Source organism: Petaurus breviceps, unplaced genomic scaffold (assembly GCF_028583685.1).
Source record: "Petaurus breviceps papuanus isolate PSGF00001 unplaced genomic scaffold, PetGlider_PUasm1.0 90723, whole genome shotgun sequence".
Lineage (NCBI taxonomy): Eukaryota > Metazoa > Chordata > Mammalia > Diprotodontia > Petauridae > Petaurus > Petaurus breviceps.
This window is the reverse complement of record NW_027187323.1, coordinates 11,027,607-11,051,243: the sequence shown is the minus strand read 5'-3', so window position 1 is coordinate 11,051,243 and position 23,637 is coordinate 11,027,607. Positions and strand designations below refer to the sequence as shown.

General features: G+C 34.7%; 1 pseudogene; it reads right to left on the bottom strand.

The window, feature by feature from the left end:
• Positions 1-1,836: 1,836 nt before the first annotated feature.
• LOC138145120 (phosphopentomutase pseudogene) lies at positions 1,837-23,075 on the bottom strand (annotated as a pseudogene).
• Between the last annotated feature and the right edge of the window lie 562 nt (positions 23,076-23,637).

The following is a 23,637-nucleotide window of genomic DNA, read 5'->3' as shown; positions in this document are numbered from 1 at the left end:
AGGATGAAACTCCCCTGTCTGGTAGCAGAGTCCTACTGTGACAAAAAGCCCAGGGGTCAAGTGACTGAGTGACAACATGAGCAGGCAAAGGAAGCAAAGCAAGCAGAGTGATCCAATTTTACACTCCCATTTGGGGACAAAAGGGATAAAAGCATGGAACAGGAGGAAGAAAGTGAAATCAGATCTCCTGCAACAAAAGTTTCCAAGAAAAATACAAGCTGGTTACAGGACATAGAAGACCTTAAGAAGGATTTTGAAAACCATATAAGATAAGTGGAGGAAAAAATGGGAAGAGAAATGAGAATGATGAAAGAAAATTATGAAATGAGAGTCAACAAACTGGCAGAAGAAAATAACACATTAAAAAATATACTAACTCAAATGGCAAAAGAGGCTCAAAAAGTCAATGAGGAGAAGAATGCCTTAGAAAGACAAATTTGCCAGATGGAAAAACAATCTCGAAAGCTCACTGAAGATTCTTCTTGAAATTTCTGCATCATTTGATGCAGTTGATAATCCTTTCCTCTTGGGTACTCTTTCCTGTAGTTATTTTTAAAAAAATAAATTCTCTCTTGGCTTTCTCTTACCTGCCTGAGGGATTTTTTTTCAGTCTTCTTTGCTGAATTTTCAATCTATATATGTATTAATCTGTCAGTAAATGTTTTTAGGAAGTACCTACTATGTGTCAGGCACTGTTCTAAACACTAGTCATATGTCACTATAACTAACTAGGAATGTTTTTTGAGGCTTTCTGCCCTTGGCTTTTTTTGCTTATTCCACTATAATTTCTCAAATGGTGATCTCATCATAAATCGGGCTATTGTGTCTATGCAGAATTAGTACTAGATTTACATTTTTATTACTATTCTTTCTCCTGGCTCCATTCTTGTTCCTCTAACTACCTATTATATTCAAACTAGATTATCTTGTAAGAATCTCAAAAGCAATATTTCCAAAACAGAACTCATATTTCCCCCAAACCCATACCTTTTCTTAAGTAGCATTATTTTTTAATTGTAAAAACAGTAAACATAAGGGCAGCTAGGTGGCACAGTGAATAGAGCACTGGCTCTGGAGTCAGGAGGACCTGAGTTCAAATCCGGCTTCAGACAATTGACACACTTACTACCCATCTGACCTTGGGCAAGTCACTTAACCCCAAATAAACATAGTAAATTTTATTTTAAAAGAACATAAAGAATTGATATGTTTTTGAATGAATGCAACACAGAGAGACAGTTAATCAATACTTTTCAAGCATATTTCTTTGAATAATGCACTTAGCTTTGACCCTACTGTATTATGTCTCTCCAAACTTCAGGTTCTCCTGATTGTGAACAAAACATTTATTTTGTTATTTCCTTTCACATTTTAAATAGCATTATACTTACTAGGAAAGCCTAAACATGCATAGTAACTAAAGTTTGCCATGCTACATATTGGCAGGAACTGCTCTCTTTCAAAAAATATAAACAAAAATGGTTTGGGGTAGTTTCTATTAAACCAGGATTGAGGGATAGAAGGAGAAAAGAGAAAAAGCCAACATCAGGAAGAAAACAATCATTTATGCAAATTAAGTCATTTAAACTGCATATCATCTGAAGCCCATAGAAAGAACTTCACATTTATGTGTGATAATACCATACTTCAAAGTTTTGAAAAGACTAATATCTTACTATAACTTGTGGTTCTTTCCTATTTATAGAAAACATCAAACTGGAGAAAATAAGAAATGCGTCTGCCTGTAAAAATGAGAACATCTTAGTCACAATTTGCATTATTTGGTCTTGAAAAATATTGCTTTATAAGTCCAATATAACTGCAAACAAAGTATAATTATAAATAGTGTAGTACTATTTTACTCTGACTTAGGCTGTAACTTATTTTTTTTTTTTCTGGATGAAAGAAGTATTTTTCAATGGCACTGACAAGATCATCTACTTCTTTCTTTAGCTGTACATGGTCACTGTTTCCAGAAGGCACACAGAGTTCACCATCATATTTGATTTGTGGCTCTGTTCCACTGGTCCTCATACTTGCCACTCCTCTATTTGAAAAAGTAAAAGTAATCACTTGACTGGTTTTACTTGTAGGAAAAATGTTTTGTTTTGTTTTTCCTTAGGTTGGCTGCTATTATAGCCTGTGGTAAGATACCTAACGCCAGAAACTTCAAATCTGCCAGAAATCTTTGGGTAAGTGCTCTTTCCATACTTTCTAAGGTTTTCAAATAAAAAATTGATATTTCAGTCTTGGCAAATAAAATGAGAGAACTTGATAATATGACAGCCATATTCAACACAGATGGTTTTTACTTGCTATGACAAAGACAAATTATTAATTGTTAGAAAACTAGACAATTCTGCACTTATAATAGCAGTGTTGACACCATCTTTGTTCAAAATAAAAGTATGGCACACATATCCTAAAACTCATTCAAATGCAAATAGAACATTTTCCCCCTGGTCTATTAGTTTCTTGGTTCATTTTCCCACCCACTGACAGTCAGTTAAGGTTTCCTCAAAGTAGTAGGTATTATGCTTTAAGGTAATGCTCAGAATCTTTGAAGAAACTGTGCTGGATACCATGTCTTTAAAAGCATTTCAATCCTGACTCTTTTCCTTCCAATTGTTAAAGAGCCACCAGTCTAAAAGAGCCTCCATTTCATTTCTAGAAAACACTTTCCATTCACCACTTTCTTGCTTTTCTGCAATTGCAAGTTGATTAGCATCTGAATTATTTGCTAAGATAGTTTTAACCTGTGTTTTTTTTTTTCAGCCAAAGCAAATTAGACTGTTGAGACACCTTTATCTTTTTCAGGAGTTGGGTATTTCACTGCTGGAAACTCTGGATTAGGAACTTCCTGTTCAAGAACAGCATTGGAAGAACAAAGTCAAATGCCTCAAAAGCAGACTGTATAAAATCATGGAATTTTCCATAAAGAGAAATCTTTGAAATCAATATTTCATTAAGTCTTCAAAATAATCATTATTGATTGTAAAGTATGAATCATGAAGGGGTAAGTTGTTATTAATTGTACTGTCATCTGACACTTTAGTCTATGGTACCTGATTTTCTTCAATAGCTTGAAAATCTCCTTTGTTATAAGGAGGAATGATATGAGTTCCATTATTCCAATAGACCTCGTAACCATTACCCTTGCTTTGGGCTATTAGAGATGATGATAATGATTTCTGCACAAAGATTCAGATGTTAGACACTTTAGGACACAAAGGAAATGAGTGCTATGTTAGAAAAGAGGTACACAAGAATTTCCTGACAGATCAAAGCTGGTACAGCCAGCTGTGCAAATATTTTTGGGCTACCTCAGTATATGAGTGAACTCAACCACTCCTCTTTTCTTGAGGTCACTGAAGTTTTTTTTTTTTCAAATATCTGTACATTCATTGAGTAAGTCATTTATCTGTGTAATTCCTGACCCTAAAGGCAGTTCAAAGGTCAGTCATTCAAAATCCATCCAGGAGCCAAAAAATTTCTGTAGTTCTCCTCTATTATCATTAACAACCATTTGTTTCAGGCCCTGACAATAACCCCAGGCAGCGCAGAGATCCTCAAAAGGGCCACTACCAGGCCTATTACCGCAGAGCTGGGACTCGACAGAGCAGGGTAAGAGTCAAATGCACGGCCCCTGGAAGGGGCAGCAGCTACTCCTGGGACTACCAATCCACAGCTTAGAAATTTAAAAAGCCCCTATCTGGACCCCTAGGAACCAGGATAGCAGATTGAACCCTGGCTGCTCCAATCCCTTCCTCTGACCCTGAAAACATAGTAATTATTTTCCCATGACAAAACCTTAAATAGTAAATGCTTGTTAACATAGAGGAAGGGTGTGGCTAGGACCCTGCCTCAAAATGGGTGAAAAGCAGACTGCAAAAACAGAGTCTGGAGTCCTACTATCGTGAGAGGGAGGTACAAAATTCAGAGGGAGACAGTGTTGACTCCATACCCACAAATGAAGCCTCAACAGGGAACTGGTCTCAAGCACAGAAAGCATTCCTAGATGAGCTCAAAAGGAACTTTGAAAACCAAATTAGAGAAATAGAAGATAAAATGAATAATTCTTCTAAAATCAAAATTGCAAAATTAGAAAAACATTACAATGAAGAAAACAGTTCCTTAAAAAGAAAAATGTGTGATATGGAAAAGGAGCTCCAAAAACTAATCAAGGAAAATAATTAGCTAAAAACTAGAATCAAACAAATTGAAGAGAATAACTCTATGAGGAACCAAGAATTAGTCAAACAAAACATCAAGAATGAAAAATTGGAAAAAGAGCTAAAATATCTCAATGGAAAAATAACTGACCTGCAAAACAGATCCTGGAGAGAGAATCTGAGAATCATAGGCCTACTGGAAAATCATGATGAAAAAATGAGCCTGGACAACATCTTTGGAGAGCTCATCAAGAAAAACTGCCCTGAGATAGTAGAACCAAAGTGTAAAATAGAAATTGAGAGAAACCACTGGACACCTCCTGAAAGAGATCCCAAATTGAAAAGTCCGAGGAATGTTGTGGCCAAACTCCAGAACTATCAAGTAAAGGAGAAAATAATACAAAAGGCCAGAAAGAAACAATTCAAATATTGCAGAACCACAGTGATCTGTGTGATCACAGTGATTTGTGGGTATAAATTACACAAAATGATGACAAAAAAACCTCATTAAGGGCAATAAAGGGACTACAATGGAAGAATAGGAAAGAATAAAGTGGAAAAGGGTAAATTATGCCACACAAAGAGGCATAAAAACAATATAGCAGAGGGAAAGAAGGGAGAGAGGTTAGCATTATATGAGCTTTTCCCTCATTGGTTCTGGTGCAAGGAGGGAATAACACAACCATTTAAGCATAGGACTCCATCAAGAAGAGACACAAAATATATCATAATAGAGGGAAAGAGGGGAGGGAGAGGAGCTTTGCATGAGATCTGTTCCTGTCAATCTTGGTCCAAAGAAAAAGTAACATGCAACATTAAGTATAAAAATCTATCATATCCTACAGGCAGTAGGAGGCGGGAAGGGCTAAGAAAATGGTAGGCAGTTAGAAGGGAGGGAAGAAGTAAGGGGGAAGGGGAAGAAGAGGTAGGGGGCTGATAAGAAGGGGATACTGAGGGAGGCAGTGGTCAAAACAAAAAAAAACTTAAGGAGGGGAAGGGAGAAGGGGAGAAAAATAAAAGCATAAAGAGGGGAGGGAATAGGATGGAGGGAAAGAGACAGATAGTAATCATAACTGCGAACCTGAATGGGATGAACTTTCCCATAAAAAGGAGGTGGATAGCAGAATGGATTAAAAACCATAATCTTACAATATGCTGTTTACAAGAAAAACATCTGAAACCGAGGTATACACACACAGGGTACAGGTAAAAGGCTGGAGTAAAATATATCATGCCTCACCTAAAGTAAAAATAGCAGGGGTAGCAATCCTTGTCTCAGATAAAGCAAAAGCAAAAATTGATCTAATTAAAAGAGATAAGGAAGGAAACTATACCTGCGAAAAGGTACCATCAAGAATGAAGCAATATCATTACTTACCACACATGCACCAAGTGGTATAGCATCCAGATTCCTAGAAGAGAAGGTAAGGGAATTAGAGGAAGAAATAGATAGCAAAAGTATACTAGTGGGGGACCTTAATCTCCCCCTCTCTGAACTTGATAAATCCAAACTCAAAATAAACAAAAAAGTTAAGGAGGTGAACAGGATTTTAGAGAGGATAAGTATGATAGATCTCAGGAAAAAAATTGATGGGGATAAAAAGGAATATACCTTCTTCTCACTGGTACATGGCACACCCACAAAATTCGACCATGTACTAGGACATGAAAACCTCATAATTCAGTGAAGAAAGGCAGAAATATTAAATGAATAATACCCAGATCATGATGTAATAAAAATCATATGCAATAAAAAGCCATGCAAAGATAGACTAAAAGCGAATTGGAAACTATACAATTTAATTCTAAAGAATAAGTGCGTCAAAAAAGAAATTATAGAAACAATTAGTAACTTCAATAAAGAGAATGACAATAATGAGACAACATACCAAAATTTGTGGGATGCAGCAAAGGCAGTTCTTAGGGGAAGTTTTATATCCCTGACTGCATATATGAATTAATTAGAGAAAAAGAAGGTCAATGAATTGGGCATACAATTGAAAAAGCTAGAAAAAGAAGAAATCGAAACTCCACAAATAAATACTAAATTAGAAATGCTAAAAACCAAAGGAGAGATTAATAAAATTGAGATCAAGAAAACTAATGAATTAATAAATAAAACTAAGAGCTGGTTATATGAAAAAGCCAATAAAATTGATAGACCCTTAGCCAATATGATAAAAAAAAGAAAGAAGAAAACCGCATTATGAATATCAAAAATGAAAAGGGTGAATCTACTTCCAATGAAGAGTGAATTAAAACAATAATTAGGAATTATTTTGCCAAATTATATGCACATAAATTTGACAATTTTAGTGAAATGTATGAGTATTTACAAAAATATAAGATGCCCAGATTAACTGAAGAGGAAGTAAATTATTTAAATTACCCCATCTTTGAAAAAGAAATTGAACAAGCCATCAGGGAACTCCCTTGGGGTCAGATGGATTTACTAGTGAATTCTACCAAACATATAAAGAACAATTGATTCCAATATTCCACAAATTATTTGGGAAAATTAGTGAAGGAGTCCTACTGAATTCTTTTTATGACACAAACATGGTACTGATAAATCAGGAAGAGATAAAACGGAAAAAGAAAATTATGAACCAATTTCCCTCAGGAATATAGATGGAAATTTTTAAAATAAAATATTAGCAAAAAAGACTACAGCAACTTATCACAAAAATATTATACTTTGATCAGGTAGGATTTATTCCAGGAATGCAAGGATGGTTTAATATTAGGAAAACCATCAGTATAATTGATCATATCAACAATAAAACTAGCAGAAACCACATGATTATCTCAATATATGCAGAAAAGTCTTTTGACAAAGTTCAATATCCATTCCTATTAAAAACACTAGAAAGTATAGGAATGAATGAGCCTTTCTTAAAATAAGAGGTAGTATCTATTTAAATCCATCAGCCAGTATTATATGTAATTGGGATAAGCTAGAAGCATTTCCAATAAGATCAGGGGTGAAACAAGGGTGTCCACTATCACCCCTCTTATTCAATCTGGTACTAGAAATGTTAGCAGTAGCAATTAGAGAAGAAGAAAAAATCAAAGGAATCAAATTAGGCAAAAAAGAGACCAAGTTATCGCTCTTTGAATATGGTAGGATGAGATCCTTAGAGAATCTTAAAGAATCAAGCAAAAAACAACTTGAGAGAGACAATAAATAAATTTGGCAAAGTTGCAGGGCATAAAATAAACCCACATAAATCTTCAGCATTCCTTTATATTTCTAATGAAATCCAACAGCAAGAGATAGAAAGAGAAATCCCATTTAAAGTTACTATAGACATTATAAAATATTTGGAAATCTACCTGACAAAATAAACCCAGCACCTATATGAATACAACTACAAAACACTTTTCACAAAAATAAAATCAGAGCTAACTAATTGGAAAAACATCAATTGCCCATGGCTGGGTCAAGTTAATACAATAAAAATGACACTTATACTTAAATTAAATTACATATTTAGTGTCATACCAATCAATTTAACAAAAAATTACTTTAAAGAACTGGAAAAAATAGTAATAAAATTCATTTGGAAGAACAAAAGGTCCAGGATATCAAGGGGATAAATGCAAAGAAGTGCTAGGGAAGGTGGCCTAGATATACCAGATTTTAATCTGTATTATAAAGCAGCAGTTATCAAAACTATTTGGTACTGGCTGAGGAATAGAGCAGTAGATCAATGGAATAGATTGGGTACACGAGACTCAGCAGTCAATGACTATAATAATCTATTATTTGATCAACCCAAAGACCCCAGTTTTGGGGAATGTGAATTCACTATTTGACAAAAACTGCTGGGAAAACTGTAATATAGCATAGCAGAAACTGGGCATAGACCTTTATCTAACACCATATACCAAAATTAAGTCTAAATGGGTACATGATCTAGGTATAAAGGATGATACTGTAAACAATCTGGGAAAGCAAGGAATAGTTTACCTGTCATTTATGGAGAGGGGAAGATTTCATGACCAAACAAGAATTAGAGAGCATTATAAAATGCAAAATGGACAACTTTGATTACATGAAACTGAAAGGCTTCTGTGCAAATAAAGTCAATGTAACCAAGATTAAGAGGGAAGTGGGAAATTGGGAAATAATTTTTATAACCAATGTCTGATAAAGGCCTCATTTCTAAAATATGCAGAGAATTGAGTCAAATCAATAAGAGCACAAGTCATTCCCCAACTGATAAATGGTCAAAGGATATGAACAGGCAGTTCTTAGAGGAAGAACTTAAAAATATCTAGAAGCATATGAAAAAATGTTCTAAATCAGTTTTGATTAGAGAAATGCAAATCAAAACAACTCTCAGGTACCACATCTCACCAGTCAGATTGGCTAAGATGACAAAACAGGAAAATGATAAATGCTGGAGAGGATGTGGAAAAATTGGAACACTAATAAATTGCATAGTTGTGAACTTATCCAATCATTCTGAAGAGCAATCTGGAACTATGACCAAAGGGCTATAAGTAAATTCATATTCTTTGACCCAGCAAAGGCTTCTAGGGTTGTATTGCAAAGAGATCATAGAAGCGGGATGTACAAAAATATTTATAACAGCTCTTTTTGTGATGGCAAAAAATTGGAAATTAAGGGGATGCCTATCAATTGGGGAATGGCTAAACAAGTTATGGTATATGAATGTAATGTAATACTATTTTGCCATAAGAAATGAATAGTAGATGGACTTCATATATACCTGGGGAGGCTTATATGAACAGATGCTGAGGGAGAAAAGCAGAACCAGGAAAAAATTTGTACACAATTACAGATACAATGTATGTGAAGACCAAGTTTGATAGACCAGACTCTTCTCAGAAATGCAGGGCTATAAGTAAACTCCAAAAGACTCATGATGGAGAGAGATGTCTACATTCAGAGAAAGAACCAGAAAGAACAGAGTTTGAATGCAGATTGAAACAAATCACCTGCTCTCTTTCTTTTTCTTTTTTGGTTTTCTTTCCTCTTTACCATTGTACATTCCATCTGATACAATCCTTCTTTATAACCTGACCAATGTCTAACATGAAAGTATCTGCAGATCTTATACCTGATTGTATGCCGCTATGGGGGAGGGGGGAGGGGAAGGAAGGAAGGGGAAGAAAATTTTAAACTCAAAGAACTGGGGAACTGAATCTTGTAAACTCAAAGTAAATGAACAAATTAATAAAACAAACAAACAAAAAACAATCATTTGTTTAATCAGTTCTAAAGTCTTAGGATTCTTGTTCCACTAAAGCCACTGGGCTTCCACCTGGTCCAGTCATGAGTCTTCTCCCAGGCCATCCCTCTTCACTATGGACACTGCTGCAGCTATCAATCACCAATGTCCTAACAGCCATTTTATCCTCCTGTGTGTGAACCTGACTGTACTCTTCACACTCTGTTTTCATTTAAGTAGAATTATTGTTGAATTCTAGTCACCCTACATCAGAACAAATAATGACTTTCTTGACTTCGTTTTCTCATTCGCTCCACAGACCCAGTAGATTGTCACCTTGTATAATATATTTCTCCACAACAATTCTCACAAGCATACCCTTCTCAACACTCATATAGCCAGTATTCTATTTCATTCCTTTATCATATCTCACTTGGACTATTTCAGTAAGCACCCTTCCTCAAGTCTCTTCCTAATTAATCCATATTCCACCCAGCTGTCAAAGTAATTTTAATACAGCATAGGTCTGACCATGTCACTCATTGCCCAACACCCACTTAATTATCTCCAATGGCTCTGCCTCTTGTATCATAAATTCTGCTGTTTGTTATGTAAGACAACTTGACCATAACCTTCTTGTCCAATCTTCTTATATATTATTCACCTCCATACACTGTATATTCCAATCATACAGGCCTACTTTGGTGTCCCACACAAAATATTCCATTTCTCACCTCTGTGACTTTGGCTGTCCCCAATATCTGGGACTATGTTCAAAACTTCAGAGTCAGATTTCTAACTTCCTTTAACATTCAGCTCAGACACTACCTTCTCCGGGAGGACTTTCTTCATCCTCATAACTGCTAGTGCCTTCCTATCTACACCTATCTTCCATCTGTAACAGTTAAAACAAAGTAGATTACAGAACAAAATTTCAAGAACAATCAACTTATTAGTAAAGTGGAAAATTTGTCAATAAATAAGATCTCAGCTTTGTCAGCAAAGCTCAGATCAGGCCCTGAATGTTGATAACATCTTTCTTTTATAGTGTTGGGGAATATTGAACAAAGGCCAGGACTTTGTAGATGGGAAATACATTATTATTGAATATAAGAACTCATCATTATGAATGACAAAGTCAATATGATTGGTTACAAAGTTGATGCATAAGGGACAATATGATTGTTTGGAAACTGGGAATGAGGGCCTAGCAACAATACCTCCTCTCTTATGACTAAGAAATGTTTCTCATTTGAGTCAGTCTGCAAGATTAGAAATAGTCGAACATACTGCTTTGGATAACCAAGCAGACATCCCTAAGGGATAGCTTCATTGTGGTGTAAAGATGCTAAACCAGATCCCCTGATGTTCACCCATATCACTCAAGGATAACAGGTTTCCTTGACGAAAGAAGAGAACAATGGTTAGCAGAACTGGATTTCTTAACTTAACTTGTTACAGGCCAGCTGAATTTCTGAGCTAAGTTCAGAGACAAAGAAACCTGACTTAGGCGGTAACAGTTCAAAATTAATTAACTTCAAATAGGACCAATTTTAAAAGAGAGAATCAATCTGATTATTTCACAGTCTATTGGGTTTTTATCTGATATATAATTCTTTATATATGTTGTCAACCTTATTAGAATATAAACTTCTTTAAGTTAGTGACTATTTATTTTTCTTCAATACTCCAGGTGAATAAATGCTTTTTAATTGTTGCTCATTTCTGCCTCCATTAAGGCAATGAGGTAGTATGATAGATATAATGCTAGGCCTAGAGTCAGGGAGATCTGAGTTAAATCCAACCTTGGACACTAGCTAGACTTGTGACTCTGGGCAAACCATTTAACCTCTATTGGCCTCAGTTTCCTCAATTATAAAATTGGAATAATAACAGCACCTACATCACAGCACTGTTGCGAAGATCAAATGAAATATTTGTATAGTGTTTAGTCTAGTACTTGGCACAAAATTGGCACTATATAAATGCTTATTCCTTTCCCTAATTCCTCTTCCCTTCCCAATTGATAGCTCACCCTTTTTATTAACCAGAATCTATGTATTTTAAAGTAAATATCTGTGACCATGGGCATTATTATTATTATTAATTATTATTATTATTATTTTGCTTTTTGGAGGGCAATTGGGGTTAAGTGACTTACCGAAGGTCACATGGCTAGTTTTTGTGCTAAGTGTCTGAAGCCTAATTTGAACTCAGGTCTCCTGACTCCGGGGCCAGTGCTCTATTCACTGCTCCACCTCGCCGACCCTGACCATGGGTGTTATTGCTGGCTCTCTTTTTGTTATCATCTCTGATGAAATTACTCACCATTGCCTATTTTTACAACTCTTCTTTGAGCATTTTATGGTTCTGTTATCTAAATAGACACATAGATTTGATTATTTGGATCCAGTTTTCATTTTCAATTTAAAGTCATGTTTAGGTCAGGTGATCAACAAAATGAAATACTAGACATTTCCTCCAATCCTCTAATTTTCTATATAAATGATCAAAACTCCCTAAGATAATAGATGAAATAGTTTTAGCAATGTCAACAGGTCAAGATACAAAGAAGCCCAATGGGGTAAAAATCTCATGAATTAATGCGAGAGAAAGGTAATGCTTAATGCCTAGCACACTCACTCAGCACCACCTCTTTGGCAGCTCCCACACTTTGGCATATAGCATAACAGAATCCAGCTAGGTGTTACAGTGGATAGAGCAACAGGCCTAGACATAAAAAAGAACTGAGTTTAAATCAGACCTCAGACAATGACTAGCTGTATGACCCTGGACAGGTCATTTAATGTTGTTTGGCTTGGTTTCCTCATTTTTAAAATGACCTGGAGGAAGAAATGGCCGACCACTCCACTGCCATGGCATCACAGCTAAGAAAACCCCAGATGGATCATAAAGTGTCAGGCATGACTGGAATAAATGAACAACAGTAGACTCTATGCACAAATTATCTGTGATCCACTCAGTAATTCCTTTTCTGTTGCTACAGGCTCTGTAGGAACTTCTTGCCCCTATATGACCCTAACATTCTGTGGGAAGAACCAGCAAAATTCAACTCTGATCTCTCTCCCTATGAAGGAGGAGGTGAAGATAAAAGAAATTGGAAGTACATGCAACCTTAGAATGAAGTACACTGTCCTATAGCACTCATCTAAAGAACTTTTTAAAAAAGGAAACTATGGGTAAGCACCACTATGTATGTGGAGCTATACAAGGTCTGAAGGAAAGGAGACTGGCACCCAATCAGGGTTAATTCTGTTCCTTTAGAAATCCTTTGTATTGAGAACTGAGGCCAGTAAAACAAACAAACAAACAGAAATGAATGTCCCAGTTTGGGAGGCAGCTATAACAGATTTGAGATCCAGTCATGAGGGACCTGTTTTCCAAAAGGAAGGATTCAGCAAATGAGCAGTAGATGAACATAAAGTGTGGAGAGGGAAGATTTCAATTATAAAAGATTTTAGGAGGAAGAAAACTCCATTGAAAACCTTAAGTACAATGAGATAAATCAATAGGGAAAACATAGATATCAGAAGAAAAGGTGGGCTTCAATACATATAAATGAATCTAAGCATTTATGAATAAGTTTTGGAAAGAAAGGGAAAATGAGTCATCACCTGATATAACAGAGGAACCCTGTGGATTCCCAAGTTAGCATGAAACCACAACCGGTTGTTCCTAAAGACTCAAAAAAGAAATACGAATAATAAAAGTGAACTTTATGGCTGGCACAGCTGAAATAACCAAAATAACCAGAAGAAAAGAAAAACTTAAATCCAAGTGAGATAAATTGTTGAGAAAATAAATATATGGTAGTGGGAAATAATCTAGAGGAAGAGAAACAAACAAACAAAAAGAAAACAAATGATCTTTTAAAAATGTGATCTCTATAAAAGGAACACTTTCATCACAAAAATGGGAGAAGCACTGACAAAATAAAGATCATATGTCTCCCAGAAAAACCTGACAAGTGAAAAATATATGAACATCATAATGAAATAAAAAGTAAAAGAGAGCTGCCCAGAATTTCTTAACATAGAAAACAAAGTACCAATATCAAGGATCTATAGATTCTTCAGAAAAACAAATATTACAGACATCAAGACACACAATGGCTAAATTTAATAATTCTAAGGATAAAAAAAACCAAATTTTGTAAGAAATCAGGAGAAGTATATGGAAATAAAAAGGGAAAGAAGTAACACAAGACTATTCTGTACTACCAAAAATAATTGAAGGGAAGGGAATAATGTGATCTAAAAGCAAAGAAATTCTAGATGCAACTCAGGGTGTAATACCCTATGAACTTTGGTCAAATGATCAATGAAAAAAGATGGATATTCAACGAAAGAGAAGTATGAGATAACATTTGTAAAGGATTAATGTAGTGCCTGAAATATAGTATGTATTAAATAAATGTTCTTTCTCTTCCTTCTCTCCAACTAAAGAATCCCTTTTAAAAAAAGGACATAGTCCAAATTTTTCACTTTGCAAACACTTCAGACAACATAAATAAAGGTAAATAAATATAGCTACCAATGAAGGTACAAATAATGGAACAAATTAGCCCAAAGGGGAAGGAGTAAAAGGAAAAAGTAACCTATTAAATTAAAAGCAAAAAAAGAATAAGAATTGATTAACAATTAGAAAATTTTTCTCTGAGTGCACAAGAAATGAAGGTCAAAGTAGAACTTATGGAGAAGTGCTGGTGGAAGAACAGGCCTAACTCCATGGAGTAGACATGCCAGTATCCCACCTACAGGGAAATTGATGTAGTTACATTTTTTTTTTTATGTTTTCTTTTCCTCTGGAACTAAGTTGTGGACTAGGAGGGAATGTAAGAGGACAACAGAGGAAAAGAGGATAGAGGAGAATATATGCTGTACCTTTATCAAATCAAGAATAATTAATAATGGAAAATAACTTATGCAATCCCTCAGGAAGCAGAGGGGTTATGGAAGAATAGATGTAAATGGAAGGACTAAAATAGAAAGAATGAAAGTAGGAATCTCAGTTCAGTCATGGGAATTAATCTACCACAGCAAACAAAATAACTGCGTAGATTCAATTACAAAATGTTACTTTAAAAATATAAAACAATTTAAATATTTATAGTAATGGTGTTTGTTACTGGTCTTTACCATCATAACAATAATAATAATACTAACCAAAGTTATTTTGCAGGTTCAAATCTTCACCAAATAAATTCTCAATTATATACTTTACAGAACTTGGTAAAATTAAAAAAAAAAAACAATTAATTTAGAGAAACAAATGTCTAGACTACAAAGGAAAATAATAGGAAAAAAGATAGGAATGAAAGGGAAATACCACTTCCAGAGCTCCACTTTTATTATAACACTGGAGCTATGCAAATCAGATTAGACAAGGGAAAACCAGAATCAATAGAACTTAATAAAACAGTGTTTAGAAAAAAACAAAACAAAATAAATTACTTCAGAAATAATTCACTATTTGATAAAAAACAAACAAACAATTATGGGAAAAACCAGAAAGTAGCCTAGAAGAAAATAGGTTTAGACTAATACTTTACATCATATTCTATAATAAATTCAAAATATTTTTGAGATGTGAATACTAAAGATAAAACAATAAAAATAGAAGATAATCATATGTATATTGCTATGGGTATGAGTGTATTTTTGACCAAGTAAGAAATGAAAGCAATTACAAAATGTAAAATAGATTATTTTTATTACATTTAAAAATAAATATAAAAATAAATTCCTCTAAATTAGATTCTTAACACTTCAGGCAAATATAGATTTTGCTGGCTTTTTAAGGTATACTTCATCCCTGCCCCAGAGCCATCTTTGTCATACTTTAAGCTGTGGTCCAGAAATCCAAATTTTATTTTAATTCACCATCTTCTTGAACAGACGCTCACTTATAAAATCTGTGGCTCTTTTCTAAAACCTTCAATCAGAAACAGTAATGAAAATACCACCTGGGTCCCTACTTTCTTCTACATATTAGGAATTTCTACCTCCTAACAACGTTATTCTATTCCCTTCTGGGTCTATCATTTAGCCTCATGTGAATCATAAAAGTAGAGAGCAGTCACCATATTTGAAAGTCTCAAAGATGCTCTCTAGAGCAAATCAAGTCAATTAAGTAAGCTGTCAATCAGAAAACACTAATAAACACCATCAAAAGATCGTATCTTTTTTCTTAACTTTATGAAATAATTTTAGGCAAAACATGCAATTAATAAAGTATTAAAGTATATCCATTTTCCCACTTAATAGTCTTTCATTTAATCTATCATGCCTTTTGTCTCAATACTTTAGGCAATCAGTGCCCTGACAGTTGTTGGCATTAAACAAAATACCCTACCTGAAACAGTCCTTCCAGAGAGTTCAATAAGTCCAGTACTTTCTTTTTTTAGTTAATAAGCAATTTTATACTTTCTCTTCACTGAGAAGGAAATGAAAAACAAAAAAATTGTAACAAATATACAAAGTAAGCAAAACAAAGACCCATACTGGCAATACACAGAGATGTGTATTACCTCCTAGCCCAGTATAACTAGCATTATTCATCATCCATCATCAGTAATCATAGTTGGTAAAGACAGTGATCAGACTTCTTAAAGTCTTTTAATGTGTTCATTTTTAATCTATCTGGAACCTAAGGAGATTCTCATCATTTTGTAGAATAGATAAAAAATATTACATTAACAATGTAATAGAATATTCTTGCACCACAAGAAATGACAAAAGGGATGTTTTCTAGAAATTTGGTAAGACTATTATGAACTGATACTGAAAGAGTTAAAAAGAAATAAATCAATTTATATTACCACAAGTTAAAAAAAAGGTGTAGACTCTCATGTGTATATATGTGTGTGTACATATGAATATATATATATAATATACATACATATACACATGTATATGCTTGTGTGTATTTGTGTGTGCTTATCTCTTGAGACCTACAGAGGTGAAATGGTATAGTGAATAGAAAGCAACCACAAACACGTAGTAGTTGTGAATACATAGACAAAGGCACAGTCATTCATCACCACAACCAACTGCCTAAAATTATTCAGGAAATTATAATATTTTTATCCACATTTTTGGGAAAGATTTCCAAACCAGGAGTTCCATATGCCAATGAAATCATAGGTATGAATTCCCTCCTTTACCCCAAATCATGCCTATGTGAAGGTAGGGAAAGAGTCTTATTTTTTTTTAATTTTCATTTTGTCTACTACTGAATAGAGGACCTTGAAGACAGGAGCTGCTTTAAAAAACAGCAACAACAACAATATACTTGGTCAGGTGGGATCTGTCAATACCATAATTCTTTATTCTAATTTCATTAACAGATCATATAGCTCATCATGGTTCTACTTTCAGAGATAGAAAAATAATGAATATCTTACTATGGCCTGATTGTGTGATTACTGCTGAATAAAGAAGTCATGTACTAAAACAAATTTAGAGCCATTAGAATGGAAGATGAGGTCTTTAATTTGAACTCTTTTTTCTTTTATATAATTAGTAGAACTGAATTAGTAAAATAAAAGCAATCCATGCCCAAATGTGTGGTCCAAAGGAAAATGAATCAATGCAATGACCAACCACAAATGTAGAAGACTGATGCTATCCAATACATTTCACATTTTCAGTTAAGCAAATAATTTCATGTATGATCAAATAGTTACTATTATGTTTGCTACTTTATCAGACCTGAAGGTATAGTCAGAGCCATACCTATGATATGATATAATAAGATGCATGTTGATCACTATGGTTAGGCATATACTGATAGGTAATGGTGACAAAATCTGGAGAGTAAAGGAAATGTTCATTTCCTCAAAGTGGACACCCTGGGAAGAATATTCCAATGGGAGAATGGAGCTGCAAGGGCATCCAAAGTAATACTTGCACAAGTATCACTGGAAAATTCCACACTCCCCCATTGCCCTTCATCATATTAACCAGAAGAGAATTGATATACAGAAGTATGTAAAAAATTAACATATATATGTATACATTCATACATATATAGCATGGCTATATATACATGTACATGCATGCATACCTATTGTGTCTAATGGTAGGCATCTCTAGGGTGGGGGAAAGGAGAGAAGAAAAAAAGAAATTTACATGACAATTTTATGGGTTATTTGAAAGGAATAGTACGCTGTGTGCAGTAGATTTTCAGTTTCATACTCAATCACCTTTTTATTGTACTATAGTATAATAATGTTATTTTATTAAAAAATTAAAAATAAATTTTAATAATTATTCAAAAAAAGAAAGATAGTGGTATAGACCACATATAAAGAGAGATAGAGATGTAGCTATATAGAGATATAGATGTAGGTGTAGATTATAGAAAGATATAGATGATAGCTATAGATAATTATAGATACAGATATAGGTGTAGCTATACATATATATTATACATAGATATCTATCACCTACATTTGTAGTGATAGATATAGGTAGGAGTGAGTAGTCACAAATATTGAAGATCTTGGTCTATGCCATAGTTAGTACCAAACAGTAACAGACAAATTTTGATTTTGGTATTTTAGACCTGCTGCTCAGTGACTTGGCATTCTTATTAGAAAATCTAGAGTGACATACTGTGATAGTTTTTCTTTCCTGTTATCCTCAGTCTCCCATTCTGGAGGCCTTCTGATACTTGAAAGAGTGAAAAAAAGCAGCTAAAACTCTTTGCTCATGATGTATTTAATAGTGTCTTCATCAAGAGAGAGCTTCTATGCGTTTCCAGGGTTTGCACCCGTGTGCCTTTATGTTCCATCAGCATTGGGGATTAATGTTTCCTATGGTTCTCTCTAATATAAAATGTCCTCCATGATGCTAGTGCCTTCAGAAGTTAGTACTAGTTTTCCCAATTCCTGTGCCTCATGATTTTCTAGTGTTTATTTGTCAATCTGGTTTCTTGACTTTACATCTCAAATCCTCCTATTATGTTGTCTATTACTATATGGTTACATTTACTTTGATAATGTTTTCTTATTACTAAAAAACAACTGATTTGACTGCTGCATAATCAAATCCATTTCATTTCATCCAGAAGCTATACAAGTTAATTTTTTTTTATGGAGGGTTGGGGATTGAGGGATGTGATTTCATCTGTGTGGGTGACTCCCAGTAAGGAAAAGCATTTCATTAGACAAGATTAGCAACTCTTCCATAAAGTACAGTTTTATTAATTCCTTTGTGGAGGGGGGAAAGGGAGGGCAATTGGGGTTAAGTGACTTGCCCAAGATCACAAGGCTAGTTTTTGTGTTAACTGTCTGAGGCTGGATTTGAACTCACATCCTCCTGACTCCAGGGCCAGTGCTCTATTCACTTCATCACCTACTGGCCTCTGTTAACTACAGTTTTGGAGCATGAAAATCCAAAAGGTTAAGTGACTAGCCTATGGTCACAAAACCTATAAGTGTTGGAAGTAGAACTTGAACACTGCTCTTCTTGGCTCCATTTCTGGCCTTTTATTAATCATATCACACTGCCTCTCCAGCAGGTTAATGTCTTTGTTTTCTGTATTACTTTCTCAGGGTCCTAATCTTATTTGATTGCATGTCTTAATAAGCAAGAGAAAATGAATGCTAAGTCTACAAACCACAGAAGGTGACCTTGGGCAAACCACTTAATCTCCCTGTGTTAGCTTGTGCACCCATTCAATGAGGAGGTTGGAGTAGTGCCCTAGTGGTCTTTTTCAAGTTTAATATTCTATGCTTCTCTGATTCAAAGTTCTACTTGTGAGCCCTGAGTTGCAAAATAAAATTCTCAATCACATTTCTCATACTCACCTTCTTCATCTCCTTTTCTTTTTATAATTTAAATGGTATAAAATTATGGAAAAGAAAAGGCTAAAATGTTCTCATAAAATTGCAAGGTATATGTTGTATAGTTAAAAGATCCTTGAATGTGGGGAGTTTAGAAACCTGGTTTTTAATTTCATCTCTGCCAATGTACTAACTCTGTGGCATTGAACAAGGCATTTAACTTCTCTGGGCCTTAGTTCCTGAACGAGGGGTTTGGATGTAATTACTGATGGAATTTTTATTCCCAATTATAAGTACTGAAGAGCTATTGATATTCCACAGACTGAGATTCAGGGAATGATTATAGATCCATGTTACTACATATTTGTAGTTTTAGAGTAGGAAGGGGCATTAAGACCTGTCAATTCCAAATGAGGAAACTGAGATTGAGAGAGATTAGTGATTTGCTCATATTCATGAATGGTAGTCAGAATTTGAAGCCAGGTCCTCCAACTTCATATCTATTGATCTTTCTATGGGACCAATTTGCCTTTTTTCATTCCCAGCTGCAATGAAATAACAATTGGAAATGAAAGTTTTAGAAAGAACATGGTACACCATAATAAGTAACACGGCTATAATTGAGAACCAAAGCTTTGAGCTTCTACACTGTGTCTGCCAATGAAGAAATCACTGACCCTCTCAGGGACTCAGTGTCATCAACTATACAATGGGATGCTTAAAGAGATTATCTCTAAAATACCTTGTTGTTTTGACAGGAGTTGTGAGGAAAATGTTCTGTAAATGGTAAAGAGAAAGAGATTTGGACATGTGATTTTACCACTATGTATAGGGAGCTCTCAATACCAAAACAGGTGAATACCTTCACTTCAGCTTATAGAAAGGAGCCTACAGGATTGAGAGGTTAAGTAACTAGCCCATGGTCACACAGATAACAGGATGCAGATGGAAGCCTTGGGCTTATGCCTTCTTAATTTCGGAGCTATCTCTATAGAAACCACAAAAGAGTGCCACCTGTAAGAAACCACATACATTTTAGAGAAAATAACCTCAGGAGTTTTGGTTTGCTTCCCCAACCCTTCTTCCTTTTGCTGTCTTAGCCTACTCTGCTTTGAATCTCTAAGCACACAATGAGTAAACTCAATGTCGAAAACACCTAAAAGTTTATAAAAAGAGAAATGAAATCTGCCTTTATTTTTAACATTTGCCAAGCTAAAAATTACCTTCACTTTAACTTTGGCTGTCTAAAACCTAATTAGAAATAATTGCTTTTCTTCTTACTTTATATAATATATGATTATTGCAAAATAAGTTTATTGAAAAGTAATGATTTTAGCATGATTTTTGAAAGTAGCGAATTCAGCACAATGGGCTATAGACTATCTCAAGGTAGTGTTAGCAAAATATTAAATCAATCAATGAAAACAGCCAAAGATTTTTTCCCCTATAAGAAGCCTTAATGGTATTTCTACATACAGTTGTTTAGAATAGACTTGTGCATTTTGAAAAATATGGCTACTTTAAGAGAAAGTTTAAAATAAAGTAGATACAATAAAGTAGATAAAAATTGTAAATAGGAAAAAATGGATTGTAAGAAATAGGGCAGTGCATTCTGTGATCCCAAGTTATGAACATCATGAAAGCCAGTCTTTTAATTACTATTAATTTTCCTCTGTTTGCTAATTGTGATGGTGATGGTGAACCATCACCATCCTTGAATAATCAGAATTGTAGGCAGCCACAAAGATAATAGAAAAGATCATCACATTTTCATCAGTTCAAACATATTGTATTATCAGTGATCTCTAAAATGTAAGAAGGCATGTATAAGGCATGATCAAAAACATACATAACTGGAAAGGAAGATGCTCCAATTATGAAATAAAAGCAAGGGGGTTAAATAGACAGTTTGAGTATTGTTCTGGTGGTAATGACATATTAAAAGATTGAGAAAAGTATCTCTAGTTTGTTGGATGATTTCTCTATGGCAGACAGAAAAAATTTCCGTGAGGGATAAAAGCATAAATGAGTTGCTATCTGGATTCTTAGGGTCAGTGCCCACATCTGTAAGATCTAAATTCCACTAAAGTATTAAATTACATAATTGTATAGTATTAAGTGCCCTTGGAGGACATTATCATATGATGATAATTATAGCATTTATATAGTATCTTAAGATTTACAAAGAACTTCACAAAAATTTTCTCATTTGGTTCTCCATTCCTGGAATTTTCTCTCTCCTCATTTCCATTACTTTGCTTTCCTAGTTTCCTTCAAATTCCAGTTAAAAATTTCCTTCTAAAAAGAAGCTTTTCCATTTTAATGTTAGTGCCTTCCTTCTGTTGATTATCTATCATCCACACACACACTACATATATATATACATGCATATGTATATATATATTATGTGCATATACACATGTGTGTATGTATAGTGTATGTGCGTGTATTGCTTAAACATAGTTCTTTGCATCTTGTCCCACTCTGTCTCCATCCCCTTACCCTACACCATTATTGTGAGCTTCTTGGGAGAAGAAACTGCATTTTTTTGGCCTTTCTTTGTATCTCCAGTACCCAGCACATAATAGGTGCTCGATTAATGCTTGTTGACTGACTGATCTTCATGGTAAGGAATGGGCTATTATCATTTCCTTTTATAAAGGACAAAACAAAAGCTAAGAGAAATTTAGTGACTTGCCCAACATTACACATCTAATAGTCAGGATTCAAACTCAGGTCTTCTTGACACAGACTAAAACTCTCACCACTGTAGGACTTATCTACTTTATCTATGTCTCTTCACCCTCTCTTTTTTTAAGATTAGGAAACTGAAACCCAGAATAACAAAGTGGTTACCAAAAATCATGCAACAAGATAGTGACTTGTAATTTGTAATACAATTTCTTACAAAAAATTACCATACATTCATTCAATATTCAATTTTTAAGCCTGTGAAGAAAGCTGAAGAAAGATCAGGAACAATATTTTAAAACTTTTGTCCCAAAGGATCTCATTCTATTTCTTTTTCTCCAGCCTCAATCTGGTCAATTCTAAGCCCCTTTCTTAAGAGTTTGGTTCCACTTCCTTCCTCTATGGAGCATCAGTAAATTCTTCCCTTAATCACCCAATGCAAATTTCACCAATGACTTAAGTGAAGAGCAGACAGAAGTGTATCATAACATCCAGAACTTAGAAAAGATTGATTGGTCTTCCAGAAAGTCCCCAGGAAAGATCTCAAATCTCCAGGCAAGCTATGAGAAGATTGGTTGTAGAGGGATAATAGCTCAAAGGGAAGGTTTCAGGTTATGAGTAAAAATTAGTTTCTCTTTTAAAAAGGATTTAGAACAAATATGTCTTCTTCTTTGAGTGCAGGTCTAAAAAAATAAAGGCTCACAAATGAAGGAAATTTTCTGGGTTTGGCATTTCCAAATCCAAAATGAAGAGTTGGAGAACTGATCACTATGGAAATAAAACCACTATGGTTATGCCAACTAAAAATTTTTGCTTGTGATTGATTTTATATTAAAATTCACTCCCATCAAGAGCCAGGGTTGAGTGAAAAGTTTACATAAATATAACCTTCCCATTTAGAACATTATTTTAATGCTTGTTCCCTATTCCCTTACTCCACCCCGCCATGTTTCCCTAGAATACTAGTAGCATTTTTTCTCAAAACTAATTAAGGAGACATTGTAGGGAATTTGATGGGTCTGAGAATAATTACATTCTTTCCTGCATGTACCTTGGAATAGGAAACTTATTAAACAGAGGTGGAGTAATGCTGGGTGAGACAAGAGTGTGTCTCAGTAAGTTGAGGTTCTGTGGTATCTGGTAGTAAACAAGAGGGGTGCCATGCAGCAGGGCATCAAGGGCTGTGGTAATAGGTCTCATGTCTCCTCAGAGAAGACATTACAAGAGCAACTATAGTAATTATGTCCTTAAGAAGACAGGGTTAACAAAACGACTGAGATAAGTCAGAGAAAGGACTGAAGAATGTGGATCTGAAATGCAGGAACATAATCAATTATATTAGTGTAAAGAAGGTAGAATGAAAGGGGAAAGGAATTGATGTTCTAGAAGTCTGTATGGGAAAGAAAGGCCCTAGTCACAGACCATCATAGAAAGAGGAAAGAAGCAAGTCAATATTATCAGAGCACTAATTGAATGGGTAAAAGTAGAAACAATGAAGTCAGATAGATTTTGGCAAGATCTAGAATAGGTAAATGTTGAATAAACATGGAAGGGGAAAAAAGAAAAGAAAAATACTACCCTTTTGTCTCAAAAAAGTGTGCCTTGCCTTAGGGGCGGCCAGGTGGCTCAGTGAGTAAGAGCACTGGCCCCCAGTGTCGGGGTGACCTGGGGGATCAAATCCTGGCTCAGATACTTAGCACCACACCCAGAAATAACTGGCCATGTAACTGTGTAACCATGAGCAAGTTACTTAACCCCAATT